We start from the raw sequence: 12,868 nt of genomic DNA on the forward strand, positions 1-12,868 counted from the left end.
GGCACCACATGTTCAGCCGGTTTTGCCTGTTTAAGCTTTTATGTCATGAGTGCTCCTTGATGTTGGCTATTGGGCACAAGAGCATCCTGCTAAGAATTCAGCCTCTGTCTACTTTTTCCCTTTTGTGGGCGCTGGTAACTTTCTCAGATCAGCACTGGAAACTCCCCTTTGGCTATAATAATTACCAACATAAAAATAACTCAGACAGGGTAGCCCTACCACGTGCCAGTTTGCAATGCTCAGCACGCACCAACCAGTTCATGCTTCCCAGGACCTATGAAGACAGAGCTGCTTTTAGCCCCCTCCCTGCTGGGGAAGCACAGGCGGTGGGGAACTTTCCCAGGTTAGAGGTGGGCCTGCAGGGCAGGTTGTGTCCCCAGGGCTCCCTCCCACAGGCCTTTCTCCAACAAAGCAGCCCCCCCCAAAAAAGTCTTGGGCTTCATTTCCTGGCCAGATAAAGGATTCACTCCTGGTTGGCCATGGTCTTTGGAGGACTTGCCCTGAGTTTGCCAGGAGGGCGGGACTAACTCTTTGGTGAGTTCATGGGAGTTCCAGATGGAGCCAGAGCAGCGGGAACCTGGCAAAGTAAAGCTTAGGTTTCCTGGTAGAGGAGGCCCAGAGACCATGTGCTCACCCTGCTGGGGCCTCGTCCACCAGCCCCCAGACAGCCGCCTGCTCTGTAGGACCCAAAGGCAGACAGAGGTGAAGAATCCATGCTGCCTCTTATGTTGCAGCCACAAGGCAAGAGGTCCTCAAGATGCGTCCCAGCATCTTGAGATGAAAGTCAGCCTGTGTGAAGAATGTCAGGAACCTACTACGGGGTCATTGTACATTTTCCCCAGCTAAAAAGAATGCAAAGCAAAAAAAAAAAAAAAAAAAAGAATTATAAATGGACACTGTAGGGCTTCTTTTATTATTACAGATATACAATTTCACAAAGCAGTGAGTCACCCTTATTCACGTTAAGCAAAGTTCCAGCTTCCATGAAGAAGTCATTTTTTTACACTTTTCTAAGATCCTGCCTGAAGGTGCCTGTTTCTCTCATGGGAAGGATGCAGTCCTGCTTCTCACCATCGCAGCTCCTGGCAGCCCTGAATGTGAAGCTATGAATGCCTGAAGGCCTTTTCCTCCTCCGTGATAGACACATTGCGATATAGATTTTCAAGGTCCATTTTATTCCTTCCAGAAAAAAAGAGGCTTCATAAACTCAGAGCAGATTTGTCATATATATGAGAGATATATCTATATATATTCAGAGGTTATTGGGGAAGGACATAGGAACTGTTTTTTTCTTTTTAAACTGATTTTTGTTTTGTGGCAGCAAACTATAAGATGAACAAGAATGGGCATAAATCTAACTCTAAAACAAAGGAAAATCACTGGGTTTTAAGGAGATGTGCAAATAGTAAGAGAATGCATATCAGCGTGTGTTTATGGGTTCTAAATCTTGCCAAAACTAAAATCGTTTTGAAGAAAAATTTTTAAGCATTGTTACAAGCATTGAATGCATCCTCTTCAAATGTCTTTAGTAGACATGGAGCCATGGGAGAATTAAAGCCGGTCTTTAGGAAGGAATAAAAAGCTACCCTAAAGTTAATTTTTGATCTCACAACGGATGAGAAGAAAGCACTTGGATTATAAAAAGGAAGCCCAGACAAAATAATATCATTTTGTAATGTCAAAAACTTAAGATTTTAACTTGCATCTTATGTATCTGTTTCTGATGAACATTCGTAATTTTACATGTTGTATTTATTTTCTTTGTCTTATAAGAAAAGATAAAGGATAAAGAGACGAATGTGCTTCAGGCGTGGTTCAGCCTGTGAAGTCTCCATATTCATAGGAAGCCACTGGATTTTTACAACATCAGGGGATCATAATGAACACCATGGTCTACTTTGAGTCCTGCAAAAGTGAGAACAATGTTAAAATGAAAACCCCAATTAGTCTGAATTAAGAGGGAATATTTTGTTCTGGCCAGGGGGGATTTTCTCTGTGTGGTCTTATAGTTGAAGTCTCCTACCAGTAAGTTTAGCATGTATCAGAGAATCTAAGATCTTTCCCAGGTTGGTCTGTTTTAGTCAGACTGTCCTAATTCCAACTGATGGAATCTAAATAAAAATTTATCTTATTAAAAAAGGCATAATGAGGAGTAATTGGCTCATATCATTAAAAAGTCCAAGAGCAACAGCTTCAGGCATGGCTGGATCCAGGTACTCAAATGATGGTATCAGGAAGTGATACCCCCCGCCCCCCAACCTCCTAGCTATGACTTGTTCTCTGTGAATCCCATTCTTGGGCAAGGTCTTTTGTCTTAGCGCCTATTCACATCTTCAGGAGCTCTGAGAGAAAAATAAATTTTCTGTCCCACTGTTTCAACAAAAGTCTCAGAATTGAGTCTCACATGCCCAACTGTGATCCAATCTCTGTCCAAGAGCATGGAATTTTCTAATGGCTCAAATTCACTGCTGTTACAGCAAAAGAACCCAGACTCAAGCTTTTGAAGCAATGTTTTGCTGTTTAGAAGAGCCATGCTGCAAGAAGGAAGGAGGAGAGAGAACTTAGCAGTTACTCTGTGGCTTTTCATAACTTAGCAAAACAAGGAGGTAACATAGCAAAATGAGCCCATTCAGATTGAAGGACAAGGTACCTAAACCCACCTTTCATGGGAGGAGTGTTTAAAACCATGCAGCATGTTTTAAAAACCAACATATTTGGTAGTCAGCTCAAAACACATCCTAGACTGGCTTTTCCTCTTCCTGCAGTTTATTCTTGCCAGTCGCCCAAATCCAGATCCTGGGATCATGTCTGGGAAATAATCCACCTGCTCTTGTCTCAGGTCCTGCATGTGGGGGATCCCAGGCAAAGACGCTGTCCACAGCCCCTCCAGGCTTATGGTTTGGTTTAGATGGAAGTGAGTTCTGTACTGAACCTGCTTCAGGTGGAATTTGTGATTATCCTTCAGAAAAAAGGAAACTCACCCAGGCATGAATTCCAACATAAACATATATTCTGCTTTCTTTCAAAAGACTACTTTACCTTCTACTTTTCCCATCTCTTGCATTAGTGACTGCCTGTGTTCCCTGAACTTTGCATAATTTGGAAGAGCTCTTTAATTATCTTTTAATTCTTTCTTAATTTTCAGATGCATCAGCATGTATAAAAGGGAGATGAAACATTGCTTCCCCTTTTTTATTTAACTTTATAATCCTTTTGTTACAACGTGGCAGGGTCTGGTTTGACTCAAATTACACATCTGAGTAGCTCATTAAAAAGAAATCGCCTGGGAGTTTGAATTTGCTTTCTCTGCTGAGTCACTTTACCTCCATAAACCTCAGACAAATAAAGCTCAGAACTGGAGGTCGCACACAATGCTGGCTTATGTTAAAGTATTCACCATTTACCTGGGTCATACTTAGGCCCTGATTTTTTTCCCTTTCCTAAAAGAAGCAACCTGCGACTTTTTTGCCCAAAAGAGCAGTTCGCATGCTTAAAATCTTCGCTGGTTTGGGAGTTATTTCTAAGAGGCCTTCTGGTTGATTTACTTTATCTTACTTAGGGGATGCTATTTTGTTACGTTTTTAATTTTTTTTATTTTAGAGACAGAGTATTGCTCTGTTACCCAGGCTGGACAGTGGCACAATCATAGCCCACCACAGCCTTGAACTCCTGGCTCAAGCGAGCCTCCCCATTCAGCCTCCTGAGTGCTGGGACTACAGGCATCCATCACCATACTTGGCTAATTTTTAAATATTTTTTTCGTAGATATGGAGTCTCACTATGTTGCCCAGGCTGGTCTTGAACTCCTGCCTCAGCCTCCCAAAGTACCTGAGTTATAACTGTGAGGCACTATGCCCAGCAAAGCTGTTTTAAAATGGGTTTTTTCATAGGTTGATGATAGTGCTGGGACACCCCATGTCCTGAAGACCCCCAAAGCTCCTCAAGTAGACAAGTAAAGCACAAGATAGACTGTCGCCTTGCTGGCTGGATTCTCATACGACCAAATGGCACTGTGAGTTGAGAGGATGCCACCTTGTCTACACGTCAGAAAACCTGAAGTTTATCAACAACATCAAGTTGAGTGTTTGCTCTGTGCCTAGACAGTCTTCCAAGTGCTTATTTGGGTATTCATCTACTTAATACTGTCAATACCCTCTGAGGAAGATATTGTTATCTACTATCCCAAGCACAAACAGGAGAAAGCAGAGGCCCCAAGAGCTCATGTAACTAGCTTGTAGGTGGTACAGCCTCACCTTGAACCTATAACTCCAGCTCCAGAGCTTGGGCCAATAACCATGCATCACCTTTGTAAGGGAGTCTTGTAGGGTGACCAGATTTAGCAAATAAAAGCACAGGATGCCTGCCCAGTTACACAACGAATGTTTAAATATTGCATGGTCCTGGACTGAATCTGGCAATCTTATCTGTTAGTTGCATCTCCAGTGCTGACAGCATGGCCCACCACAGGGTCCTCTAGAGATGACCAGAGACAAAGCAGTAAACGTGGCCCATGGGACTGATAGAGTCACCATAAGACCTGTGAAGAGGGTGATGAGGCACACCAAGAGGACCAAAGGAGCAGGTTGAAATGTGTGGCTACTTCTAGAAGGAAAATGATAACAGGCATCCTTGTGAAGAGACACTGGTCACCTAAATTCAAGGCACATCTTCATAGCGTTCAGGAAAGTGTTTCAAAAACTTCCTCAAAATTTTTGCCCTATCTATACCACACTTGTACTATGTTTTACTTTTTTCTTTAATTTGACTCACTTTTTTATGTAAATAAATATATTCAGACAGAACACTTGATATCACCACTGTAAAATAAAACTAGTATTATTTGCTATAAGTTGAAGGTTACTATATGATATGGTTCGACTGTATCCTCACCCAAATCTCATCTTGAACTGTAGTTCTCATAATCCCCACATGTTGTGGGAGGACCCTGGAGGGAAGTACTGGAATCACAGAGGCAGCTCCCTCCATGCTGTTTACGTGATAGTGAGTGAGTTCTCACGAGATCTGATGGTTTTCTAAGGGGCTTTTCCTTCCCTTCACTCTGCACTTCTCCTTCCTGCTGCCATGAGGAGAAGGACATGTTTGGCCCCTTCTGCCATGATTGTAAGTTTCCTGAGGCTTCTCCAGCCATGCTGAATTGTGAGTCAATTAAACTTCTTTTGTTTATAAATTACTAATAAGACATATTATGTAAATAAATATATTCAAACAGAACACTTGATATTATCAGTAGCACAAGAACAGACTAATACACTATAAGGACATATACATAACTTAAAAATTGTTCAAATAGGCCAGGCACAGTGGCTTACACCTGTAATCCCAGCACTTTGCGAGGCCGAGGCAGGTGGATCACCTGAGGTCAGGAGTTCAAGACCAGCCTGGACAACATGGTGAAACCTCTTCTCTACTAAAAATACAAAAATTAGCCAGGCGTGGTAGCAGGTGCCTGTAATCCCAGTTACTCGGGAGGCCAAGGCAGGAAAATCGCTTGAACCCGGGAGGCAGAGGTTGCAGTGAGCTGAGATCACACCATTGCACTCCAGCCTGGGCAACAAGAGTGAAACTCCATCTCAAAAAAAAAAAAAAGACAAAAACAAAACAACAACAACAACAAAACCTGTCCAAATAATGCCTAAAGTTATTTTTCATGTTACAGTGAATGGGTACTACCCATCAGGAAATATTGGTTGAAATAAAGGACATTATGCATATAAATTTATACTAATGGATACAAAAATATTCATTTTAACATATCAATTTGACTCCTTAGGAAATTCATTTGTAGTTTTAACTCTGTTGAGCTATTCTTGAATAATCACTTAAAAATCTTAATGAGAGAAAATTAACCAGCCAGAAACGACTCCCAGCTGAGCCTGACAAACCCATATGGCAGTCACTTCCGGGGCTGCGTTCTCTTTAATGGGTGTTATAGGAATGGTTCCCATGGAGGTTTCTGTTACTTCAGTTCAAAGCCGCTCATGCCATGAATTGGAAACAACTGAAGTGCATCACTTATGAAGCTATTTTGGGAAAGCATTCTTTGTTGAAGATACACTGGGGGCAGATTTTTGTAGCATATCCGGTAATTGATACTAATCTTACGTGCCTCTGTAAGAGGGTTATACACTGTGACTTTTTGTCATGTACCTCTGCAGGGCCCTCCCACATGGGCAGAGGGGATGTCCCACCCCACACACTTTGAGCTTGGTCGTGTAACTTGCTTTGAGCCATGTGAGAAGACTTTGCATAGAATCCACCTGAGCAAAGCTGGTACATCCAACACAAATTGCACATGTAAGTATTTCTTCAAGCAATTGTTCTTCTTCTAGCCAAGGTCCCAGAACAAGAGAGGCATAAAACTGAACTGAGATCATCTTACAGCCTGTAGCCAAGCCCAACTGGTCTGCAGCCTGAGCCAGGATCAGTCAAACCCATTTCCACTCTAGGCCCTTGAGTGTGAAAATAAACATTTGTTGTTGCATGTCACTGAATTTTGGGTTGTTGTGCTACATATTAACAAGATGGCAAAACTAACATATCTCTGTATTTTAAAACTGAGCCCTTCCTTGTCTGTATTTCTTGGAAATGGGCTCCTAAGAAGCATCTCATGCTACGGATAGACAAAGGCACTGGGTCAGGGGCACATTGAGAGACTGGTTTTCTCTCACCATCAATAGCAGAAAGCACAGGTCTTCCTGGTTTTCTCAGTCCTTCTGAAACCTCAAAGCAGGTCAGTCAAGTTCACCACCCTTGGGCCAGGCAGTGTCCAGCCACCTCCTCCAACAGTGGATGGCCCAGGAAGAAGAAGAGGATAAAGAAGAAGAGAGGAGCACACTCCGGGGCTCACTCCTTTCATCTTCCTGCTCTTTGATTTCAAAGTAAATCACTCATGAACATTTTCACCCCGATCATCCGAGATAAGACGGAGATGGGTATAGAAATGAATGTATTGATTAGGCACCATTCACAGACCAGCTCCCTTTTTTGTAAGAGGCTGTAATTTGAGCGCTGTGATTTCTCAAGTCAGTGAAATGCTAAGTGGAAGCCCGTCAGCCAGTATAAAAGAGATTCCCAAAATAACATCACAGGGAAAAGATCTTTTGATAATATATTCCTAAAGAGTTTTAAGCTACATAACATTTTCTGCCCCTAAATTGGCAGCTCTTGCTTCCTCCACTTTCCAGTTTTCCAGATTTCCATCCCAGAATGTTTTTTATGTTACAAAATGTGCTTACCGCTTACCTCCCCTCCAGGCGGAACTGTCTCTTTCGCATACTGCAGTTAATTTTAAACCCGAGATGGGTGACTTCTTCACTGCTGAGTCACTGGAATGGGAATGGCCTAATTTTTGGCATACATGTGGGCAGAGATATGGGGTCTGTAACTAGTAGAAAAGCAACACTCAGCATATCCCTGAAAAGACCAAAATAACAGACAAATGACTCTCCGATGCTCTCCAAGAAGGATCTTCCTTTAGTAGAACTTTTCCCAGTTCAGAAAAAAGGAGTCTTTCTGGCCACCTGTCAAAATCTAGACAAGTCAAGAAACAAGTGACATGCAAAGGACTAATATCCAGAATCTGCAAGAAACTCAAACAAATCAGTAAGAAAAAAACAAATAATCCCATCAAAAGTGAGCAAAAGATATGAATAGACATTTCTCAAAAGAAGATATACAAATGGCCAACAAACATAGGAAAAAAGGTCCAACATCACTAATCATCAGGCAAATGCAAATTAAAACTACAGTGAGATACCACCTTACTCCTGCAAGAATGGCCATAATTAAAAAGTCAAAAAACAATGGATGTTGGCATGGATATGGTGAAAAGGGAACACTTTTACACTGCTGGTGGGAATGTAAATTAGTACAGCCACTGTGGAAAACAGTATGGAGATTCCTTAAAGAACTAAAAGTAGGACTACCATTCGATCCAGCAATCCCATTACTGGGTGACTACCCACAGGAAAATAAGTCTTTATATGAAAAAGACACATACACACGCATGTTTATAGCAGGACAATTTGCAACTGCAAAGATATGGAGCCAACCTAAATGTCCATCAACCAACAAGTGGATAAAGAGAAAGTGGTATACTGTGGAATACTATGCAGCCATAAAAAAGAATGAGATCATGTGTTTTGCAATGACATGGGTGGAGCTAGAAGCCATTATTGCCAGCAAACTGATACAGGAACAGAAAACCAAATACCACATGTTCTCACTTATAAGTGGGAGCGGAGTGATGAGAACACATGAACACATGTGAGGGAAAACACACACTGGGTCCTGTCAGAGGGTGGGGAGTGGGAGGAGGGAGAGCATCAGGAAGAACACCTAAGGGATGTTGGGCTTCATAGCTAGGGATGATCTGTGCAGCAAACCACCGTGCACACGTTTACCTATGTAACAAACCTGCACATCCTGCCCCTGTACCCCTGAACTTAAAATAAAAGTTGGGAAAAAAATAAAGTATGGATTTCATCTTAAAAAAATAAAATAAAATGTGGTATACATACACCATGGAATACCACTCAGCCATAAAAAGGAATAAAATAATGTCTTCTGTAGCAACTTGGATGGAGCTGGAGGCCATTATTCTAAGCGAAGTAACTCAGGAATGAAAAACCAAATATTGTTACGTTCTCACTTGTAAGTGGGAGCTAAATTGTGAGGATGCAAAGGCATAAGTGATATAATAGACTTTGGGGACGAGGGGGGAAAGTTGGGAGGGGCTGAGGGATAAAAGACTACATACCAGGTCCAAGCACAGTGGCTCACGCCTGTAATCCCAGCACTTTGGGAGGCCGAGCCCAGTGGATCACGAGGTCAGGAGTTCGAGACCAGCCTGGCCAACATAGTAAAACCATATCTCTACTAAAAATACAAAAATTAGCTGGGTGTGGTGGTGCACCCCTGTAATCCCAGCCATTTGGGAGGCTGAGGCAGGAGAATGGCTTGAATCCAGGAGGTGGAGGTTGTAGTGAGCTGAGATCATGCCACGGCACTGCAGCCTGGGTGACAGAGCAAGAATCCGTCTCAAAAAAAAAAAAAAAACTACATACCGGGTACAGTGTACACTGCTGAGGTGACGGGTGCACCAAAATCTCAGAAATCACCACTAAATAACTAATTCATGTAACCCAAAACCACCTGTACCCCAAAAACTATTGAAATAAAATTTTTAAAAATTAAATTAAATTTTAAAAATTCTCAAAAAGGAATAAGTATCATGGGGACATTTTAGAAGTTATGAAAGAAACACAAGGAGAAGTGTCTCTTCAGGGCACCCTCAAGAAGTAGACAGAGACAAGATTTTAAAATGTACAAGAAGGACATATGTGTGATGTCACGGTACCAGATGAACATGCCAAAGTTTCCAGTTCCCTGAGTCTCCATCTCCAGGAAAGTGCTTCCATTATAAATGATGTATTTTGGCGGGGCGCGGTGGCTCAAGCCTGTAATCCCAGCACTTTGGGAGGCCGAGTCGGGCGGATCACGAGGTCAGGAGATCGAGACCATCCTGGCTAACATGGTGAAACCCTGTCTCTACTAAAAAATACAAAAAACTAGCCGGGCGAGGTGGCGGGCACCTGTAGTCCCAGCTACTCCGGAGGCTGAGGCGTAAACCCGGGAGGCAGAGCTTGCAGTGAGCTGAGATCCGGCCACTGCACTCCAGCCTGGGCGACAGAGCGAGACTCCGTCTCACAAAAAAAATAATAATAATAAAATAAATGATGTATTTTGTTGTGGTTATACCCGTGTCTTCTGAAAAGTGTGTGTTTTAGTTAAGTTTTCTTCCTTCTCCTTTAGATGTTAGAATTCCCATTCTAAGTGTTAATGGTCCCAGCATCACCTACCACCTCTCCAGCCGGAGAATATGAAGTCCTCAGTCAATTTTGGTTGACAACCTAACGATGCTGGGAAGCCTGGGAAGACAGATCTCGCTTTGTGCTGGGAGGGTTACAAAGACGGGGCGTCTTCATTTTGTGAGGAATTGTAATGATCCCTTGCACGTGGGCTGTATTTTCTCAGAAGCTGACACTGTTTTCAGGCAGGAGGCCCAGGCATGAAATATGACTCACGCTTCGTGTCACAGCCGAGAGTGACCGCAGTGTGAACCTAAGATCACTTCTCAATTTGTACCTGGTCAGGTGGAGCTGCTGGAAAATTCCCAGTCCCTAACAGTCTAAAATGATTCGTAAACTCAAGTAGAGGGAAAAGTGGAATCATCCTACAGTATTACTATCTGGACTCCCCTCAGCTCCCCACCACATACACAAAGGCTCCCAAGTCTCCACACTGCATTCATCTGAGCAGAATTTACAAGCCCCACAAAGGAGAACCCAGGCCACGACAGCTGCTGGCCAGGGCACACAGATGGGCTGGGCAGTTGGACCTTGGCAACAAGGGTGTGTACACTGACCCAAAAATTAATGCATCACAACTAGACTTTGAGAATAACCCATGTTCACTTCACGCTGAGCATGAGCCCATTCAGTGCTCCTCAGTCACTGCTTCCCTCCCTCCACTCCCTGGTCACAAATCTCCCACTCCCCTTAAATCTCCTCCTCCCTACCTGCTTTCCCTGGGCTCCAAAGTTCCCTCTCCTCCCCTGGCTGGTACCCGATGTGCCTGCAGCCTGGGGCACAAGTGTGGGGACAAGATGCAGATGCTTCAGCTGCTGGTTCTCATTCTCCCTCCCCAAGGCCTGGACTCCTTCTCTGCCCGGGGCTCCCTGTCCCAGAACTGACCCCTGAGAACCGCATCTCCTGGTCTCCCTGCCCTCTGGCGTCCAGTTGGGGTTCAGCAAAAGGGAGGCTCCCCTAAAGGTTAAGGACAGGAGGGGAAAGGTCAGGGTGCCTCTTCCTTACTCTCCCTGTGGGGTGACCGCAGCCCTGTGGGCAGCCCCTTCCCTGCAGGGCTCTCCCTGGGCTGCCCATGAACTCCCCTCCACCCACCCCTCCAGCCCTGGGCTCTGGGCAGCTCCCTCTCTTGCTGGTCCCGGGTGCTCCCAGTTTCCTTAATTCTGCCCCAAACCCCTGCCCTGCATGCCTCTGTTTCCCACCAGGACTGGGTGTGAAAGAATCTGCTAGACCAGAGCCCAGGGGGCAATCAGGAACCCAGTCGCTGACCCAAAGGAGGCTCAGCAGAGAGGAACCCGAGTCTTCAGCCCTGGGTGCCGCGACTCTTTCTGCCACGGAAACCAGCAACGCTGCACATGGCCACCCCCATCCCCAGTCCTGCGCTTCACTGGCCCTGTGCACACATCGCCACGGGGTGCCCCAAACCACAACCCGCCCTGAGGCTTGGCTCCTGCAGCTGAGCCAGGCTACAGAGCAGCAGGGAGGGGTGCAGGCTGTCCTTGGAACCCTGACTCGGCCCCTTCCAAGCTGTGTGACTGTGGGGAGGTTATTTGCCCTCTCTGGCCTCAGTCTCCTCCCCTGTAAAATGGGTGACATGATGGACCTGCCTCGTGGTGTGGGAGGGGGCTTCAGTGAGATGCCGCAGGCACAGCGTTCAGATCCAGACCTGCACAGGATGGGCTCAGTAAACCCGAGCTCTGGGGATTTTCCTGTGCCTGGAATGCCCTGCCCAGCTTGCCTCCCACAGCCCAGGCCTCTCTGTAGACTATGGACACTGCACAGGTTTCTACCCTTCCGTATTCAATCCGCCCTCTGCATCTGTGGGTGGGTTCCACGTCCATGGATTCAAGCAACTGCTGATCAAAAATGTTTGAAAAAAATGTGCGTCTGTACTGAACATGCACAGACTGTTTTCCTTGTCATGATTCCCTAAGCAATACCGTATAACAACTATTTACATAGCAGTTACATTCTGTTAGGGGTTATAAGTAATCTAGAGATGATTTAAAGTGCATGGGAGGATATGCGTAGGTTATATGCAAATACTAGGCCATTTTGTATTAGGGACCTGAGCATCTGTGAATGTTGGTATTTGCAAGAGGTTCTGGAAGCAGTACCCTGTGGATATGGAGGGATGACTGCATATACATTTTCCTCAAGTCCCCCTGCAGCCCTCATCCCTGCCTTTAAGGAAATTCTGCGTCTCCCAGGCAATGTCCACACCCCTGCCTCACCACCACTCACTCCGGCACTCCCACTGGGCTTCCCGGCCCTGTTCCCCGGAGCCTTTCCTGTGGAGCTCCCTGTGCTCCCCACAAGGACCTGCCCAGTCCCTCCTGGGTGTCTACAGAGGGTGGCCCTGGGGCCTCTTTCCTCCTTGTCTCCTCTCTTTCCTCTCTCCACCTGGTCAGACCTTCTCAGCAACTTCTGTCATCTCGTCCTCCTGCAGGGGACCTAAACGCAGACGTCCCTCAGGTTCCATGGAGTCTGCCTTCACATTTGCTCTGTTCCCCCTCCTGGGGGTCTCAGCCACCCTTGGGCTACTGATACACAGGGGCCTCCTTAGCCACGCCAGCCAGCCACTCTCCTGGCTTCAGACCTGCAGGTCCATATGGGAGTCCCATGGCACCTTCAACTCAATCCTATAAATTCACCCCCAAAGTAGGCTCTTTGGGGGTCACTGCTTCAGTGACTGGTGACCCCATCCCTTCCAGGCCCATCCGGAACCCTGGGCAGCTCTCCCATCCCTTGTCTCCTTCCTCTCCCTCTTGTCTCAAACCCAAGTCCTACTGAGTCGGCTGCTAAATGGCTCTTGGCTCTGTTCCATTCCTTCTTCGTCTGCTGTCACCCTCCTAGCTCAGGTGACTGTCCTCTCTCATCCACATGATGGCCTCACCACCTAACAGACCACCCTGGCCCTGGGCAGCCCCTCCTCCCCATTCCCCATACCATGGGCAGAAGGACCTTCCGGCCACATCACA

The 12,868-nt window shown here is 45.5% G+C and overlaps 1 long non-coding RNA gene across 2 annotated transcripts in view; it reads right to left on the minus strand.

The window, feature by feature from the left end:
- Positions 1 to 882: 882 nt before the first annotated feature.
- The window catches only part of LOC103887965, a 72,607-nt gene continuing 60,621 nt past the window's right edge, over positions 883 to 12,868 (minus strand). For both annotated transcript variants that reach the window (XR_004179105.1, XR_004179104.1), the window contains one exon: positions 883 to 2,534. This is a non-coding gene — a long non-coding RNA (uncharacterized LOC103887965). The remainder of the gene's footprint in view (positions 2,535 to 12,868) is intronic.

The sequence above is a fragment of the Papio anubis genome, chromosome 16 (genome assembly GCF_008728515.1).
Source record: "Papio anubis isolate 15944 chromosome 16, Panubis1.0, whole genome shotgun sequence".
Taxonomy (NCBI): domain Eukaryota; kingdom Metazoa; phylum Chordata; class Mammalia; order Primates; family Cercopithecidae; genus Papio; species Papio anubis.